Consider the following 5,866-nt stretch of genomic DNA (forward strand, 5'->3'; position numbering starts at 1 on the left):
ACTATGTACAATACAGATTACCATGCAAAACTCTCTGCAATGGTTTCAGAAAGATATGTTGAAAAAATAGCTTTTGATCCTTCTGTATACTCGAACTCCATTGGTCTAGATGGAAACAGAGTTACCTATTGCAATAATGTCGATCCATCATATCCATGATCGATTATGAAAAAAAGTTCCACAAAATGTCACGTATTTGTGCAGAAACAAAATTAGAAGTCATGATGCTAAAGCGTTCTCTTGAGAAATCTCTACTTGTTCAAGCTCATCTTGTCAAACAACAAGAAATTCTTCAAAAAAGATTAAACGAGGGGGAACCTAATTTATGAAATTCTAGGAATTATTCTTTGATCAGGGATCTCTTCAAGGAATTCGAAGAATTATTCCTATTAAACAAAGAAGATCGCAACATCATGAAGAGATTTGATCTTCAAATCCTTTTTTATCTAGAATAGACTAATCAAATTATATTTTGTGTAAGGTCTATTCAAATAAACTATCATTATTATGAATGAATAAATTATTTTTAAATAAATATTGTGTGGATTTACACCACACTTACACCTCCACCTTTTCATCTCCCCTTTCACCTCTTCACATCTCCCGCTACCTTTACACCTTCTTGTAACGCCTATACTAATTGGTGCATGTACTTAATTCTCTCATAAATGATACATTTAACACCCATTCTCTTGTAATCCTATAAATAGGTGTTCTTTTTCTTGTAATAAGGACAACTCATATATGTGAATAGAAATGGTCTCTTATCTTTTCTCTTTAATTGTTTATGTTTGTCATCTTCTATTTCTTTAGTTTACAACACGTTATCAGCACGTAGATTCTACTATAGTGAGCTATGAAGATTAGAAGTTAGATGTGATTTTTAGTTTATAATTTTTATAAACTAGACGCATCTTCTAATATGATCAATAGGAAAGAAAATGGCAACATTCATGATGATCAATCTTTTTCTAGTAAGTATTATTACTACCTAATTCTCGTGAATTTAATCAATTTTATTTTATTATTTTTTCTAATGAATTTTTTTTATAATCTGATCATAAAATTCTTTTTGTTTTTATTTGAAAAAAATATTTTGAAAACCATTTGGTAACGGTATGACACTCACGTAAATTGGGATTTATGTGTATGTATTTTTTGATGTCAGTTATAGTCATATTGACTTTTAATGGTCACAAACGATAAAGTCATTTGATCAGAAATTAAGGATATAAGTTATTAGTAACAAAGTCTTGTTACCCATGTTATGATCGCATAATGGTATGTTTCCCGATAATTTGGATTTCCCAACAATTTTCATGACTAACTTTATGAAATTCTAGGGAAAAAATGCATATTGGTGAAGCGTCCATTTATTTTTCATCAATAAAATTCAGATAAATCAGCAGTTTGTGCTTTATGTTAATTTGGTCATACGATCTTATTAATTAATGACCAAAATTTTACTTTTCCAAACGCTATGTTGAGGATGGATTTCTTTTGAATGACTGAATCTCTTCTAATATTCGATCACCACCATTCCTTATGAGGTGTAGAATCAATTTTCTCTGGATCGGTCCTTGAAGTGACCGAAAAAAGCATTAATGGTACTGATATTGCGTAAACTTTTATCATAAGAATGTTTCCATGAGAACACATGTATATTAATATTTCGTCAACCCTGAAGATGATGAAACGGAAAATTTATTATAATTTTTTTTATTATTAAATGTGTGTGTATGTTTTTTTTTTTTTAATAACTAGTCTTATAATTAATGGATTCCAAAAGCAATCCATGAGAAAACATGATATTGACTCCAGAAGTAGCCTAACATGCAAATTATAATTTATTTGTAGCAACCCAAATTATAGTGGGTTCCAGCAGTAATCCATAAATATAGACTCAGAAGTGGTCAATGGAAATTTTTGGATTTCAGGAATATCCATAATTTATGAGTTCACGAAGTAACCCATAGTTGCTAAATGCTTTTGTCAATGGTTTTATTATTTTCTCTCGTCTATCTATATTAAAGGATATGGTTCCAGAAGTAATATATCCAGTATTGATATTTTTCTCGTCTATTGATACTAAAAGATATGGTTCCAAAAGTAATATATCCAGTATTGATATAGATGATAAAGATATATATCTGTCTCAAAAACAACGGAACAACAAACTAATTTTTACTTTTGAACCATTGTATAACCTTGTAGGGGTTTTGGGAATGTGAAAATATCATTTCGGATTCGAATAATATGATAAACGGCTCTGGAAGAGTGCGTATTATTGGTGGTGTAAAAGTTACTACTATTGACGCCTTATATTATTCTAGATTCCTTAAGAATCTGTGAAACTTTATTCCGCGTAATTATTACTGAGCATTTTATGGAGTATTTATCACTTCATTTATTTTGTGCCAGAAGTACGTTGTGAAAAAGCTTAAGGCTCTCTTTTATGGGGTGTTCCATAGAAAATTCGAACAATCGATTCTCATGTTGTCACTAACCAGAAGTTCAGTGGCCTTGGACTATTCATGCTTAAGCATAGTTTTCTTGGACACCAAAGTTCTACCAAGATGAGTAGACGATACAAAATGCTCATGGATTTCATATACAGAACCTGAAGCTTTTGTAGAAAAATGACGTCAATTTATGTTATTTGATCGAGTATTCTTGAAAAAGGTTCATGGAGCCATTTATAAGGCTTATTCATCCTCAAATGTTCATGACATTTCCATGAATGAGATGATAATGCAACCAGCCATTGACATGATAACATGTCACTAGAAGTTGGTACTAGTAAGGTTGATTACCTTTGAGGTTCTCCTACTCTAACCATGTGGAGAGAATTTCATCGCATATTAACATGATGGTTAGAATTTCATCGCATATTAACATGATTTTTGTTTTCTTTGGAAGAATATCCCCTTTTAATGACACCAAAAGAGTTGAAAAGTCAAGAACTTAACTGAAATCAGCCGTTAGATCTCAAACCTTTAAAATCGGACCGTTGGATGACAAAAACAAATTTCGTGTGACTTTTTTCATTACTTCCCGATGGAAACTGTTTTCCTTTCATTCACGATTCCTCAAGTTCCATCACCTCCCCCATCGTTACCATCGCCACCACTCCTCCGCCGACGCCATCACCAACAACAACACCACCACCAGAATAACCAGTGTCGCCACCTTCTCTGCTACATAACATCTCTCTTTATCGAGCAGAACCACCACCAACACCAGTAGCGCTACGCCACCATAACAACTACCAGTACCGTCGTTACCGTCGACTAATTTCTCTATTTCGATTTCACTCTTCTCAATTTTGGTCAGTCGTTCATGACAACCATTACATCATCAGCACCACCGAACCAGCTCCACCATGAAATTCATACATACACCATCTTATCAATTTACTTCAGGTACGATTTTTTTCCCGATTTCAATTATGGATTTCAATTTCCCAGTTTTAATTTCTATTCATACAATTCAATTTCGATTGTTAACACCCTCCTCCTTCACCACTTTCAGTTTCGTAGACAAAACAATTTAATTCACATAGCAGGCAATGATTCTTATTTTCCAAATTTCAGATATACAAGTAATGATATAAATTACAGGTATATATGTATCTCCACATCAACAGTTAATGTAGCATAAACATTTTAATTTTTCCCCAGAGATTATTTCAACAGGGTTCATAAAATCCTTAAATTTCATATGTTTACATTGACTTCGCAAAATTGGTTGTTTTGGTTTATATTCGTAAGAAAATATAAAAATTGGTGGCTTTGTTATTCGACTTTGTTCTTCAACGGATTTTTCTTAAATACGAAAATATATTTGTGGGCATACAATAGTTTACTTTATGGATTCAGTCTAGTGTTCAAAATTTTAGGTTATATGTTTGAAATGTCTATTGTAACATTTCCTTTGAAATTTATCACCACAAGTTAAAATGGGTGTGTTCAAAAGGCAGAGATTTGATGTAGATTTTCGAAGCAACCAAGAGATGCGCAACTCCGATAATTTACATTGTCGGTTGCGCTTTTAATGCCAAAATATTATCAAACAACTTTCATGAAATAATCTAATCTATGGAGACTATTGGATGCATAGATTAACGCTGACGATGAGGATGCACATATATGAGAACTTCATTGCAGAGTGTGAGAAATCAGTTGAAAACATCTTCTAGGGCTATGATTTTCACATCTTTGGTGGTTCAGATAATTATGTTATATTTGAGCCATGAGCTCGGAAACCATGTCGAATGTTTTAAAGCTATGGACTATAAACTCAGTGGTGAAGCAAGAAGGAAAACTAGCGAGTCCAGTGATTAGAACGAAGATGAGAAAGTAGCAAGTGTGGTGATTTGTACATTGCGGAGGTTGGGGAGTGCGATTTGGTATGTCAATACTCTTTTGAACTGAAAATTAGAGCCAAGGAAATGTTAGCATGCATTTCTTGGTATCTCTTTTATACATTATGGTTGTTTCCTTTTTCAAATTTCATTAAGCCTTTCAAATACCAATATATATATTTTCTTTGTGTGGTGTAGATCTTTTCAATTTGAAATACAGTGAAGCTTCGTTACTGTTATGGTGATCTTAAATGCTTGCATATGCTTAGATTGATATCGCCACACGTAGACTATGTAGTCTATATTAGAGATTGGAAAATCATTTGTAACGTTTGCCAATATGATATGCGCTGTTTTATGCGCTGCTGTCGGGATTCCCACTTGGTTGGGCTCATTTGAAGCTTATGAAGACGGTAGATGAACAAAGGCTGGCTTATGAAACTGTGCGACCAGTTATGGGAGAAGAAAAGGCTGGGGTTGGTGGTACCATTGATAGGCTTGAGGAAAACTTCAGAAAATTGAAATAACAGATGCAAGAAGAAATTTATATCTAGGCAAAGAAATGAAACAGAGAAGTGAAGCAACTTGACATATTTTTGAAGAAGTAATATGACTCATACATACACCACGCATCCATTTTTCCCATTGCAATGTGCTATCACAACTAAATCCGACTTTCATTAATAAAGAAAATGTTAGAAATTTCACTTTTATCGAGGTGTCATAGTTTTCCAACGTGCAACGCACGTGCACTCTATTTGTATGTTTAAGTATCCAATTTCAATTTAATGGATCAATATGAAAAATAAAATTATCATTTCAAAATGATATTAAGTCCATATAATTGATTGAGTTGATGCACTTTTATGCTTGCAAGATTTAAATAAATTAATTTCTTCAATCGTCACCCATTTCAAAGAATATGGAGATGCAAGTTGACGATGGTGTAAGAGACATAATCATAGCACTTGTAAAAGTATCAAAATATTTTTAGAGCACAACATAATTGGATTGAGTTGTGTCAATGGTAGTATTCAAATAACCACCAAATTGCTTCTCGTAGAAGAGAACTTAGAGTTCAAACTCAAAATATATGTTTCCGGCGTATTGATTGATTAGTACCAATCAAGTGACCAATTATGATTAGTATCAAATTTTAATGATATATATGAGCATGGGTGATTTAAAATTATTAATTGTAATATTATGATGAAAAATACGAAGAAAAAAGTTTTTTCGGATGATCTACTTGGATCCAAGGTCATTCACCCATAAAATATTTTTCATGAATAGAACTAGATGTGATGAGGCTTCCCGCCGTTAGGGGAAGGAAGCAGTCATTACAAGAACATCGTGAATTGGTCTCGTCATAATTCTTGCACCAATTCGGTATAAGGTGGAGAAGTTATTCATGTCATTATGATATGCTTGAAGCATTTTTTCTTACAAGAAGAATAATTAAATCTCATATGTTGTTGCATGTATTTTGGCATTAGTCTATGT

General features: G+C 32.8%; 1 long non-coding RNA gene across 1 annotated transcript; it reads left to right on the forward strand.

The window, feature by feature from the left end:
- Window positions 1-3,072: 3,072 nt before the first annotated feature.
- Window positions 3,073-5,202, forward strand: LOC113289886. Its single transcript, XR_003331203.1, has 2 exons — window positions 3,073-4,408; window positions 4,562-5,202. It is a non-coding gene; the product is annotated as an uncharacterized LOC113289886 (long non-coding RNA).
- Window positions 5,203-5,866: the final 664 nt, after the last annotated feature.

The sequence above is a fragment of the Papaver somniferum genome, chromosome 6 (genome assembly GCF_003573695.1).
Source record: "Papaver somniferum cultivar HN1 chromosome 6, ASM357369v1, whole genome shotgun sequence".
NCBI classification, from domain to species: Eukaryota; Viridiplantae; Streptophyta; class Magnoliopsida; order Ranunculales; family Papaveraceae; genus Papaver; species Papaver somniferum.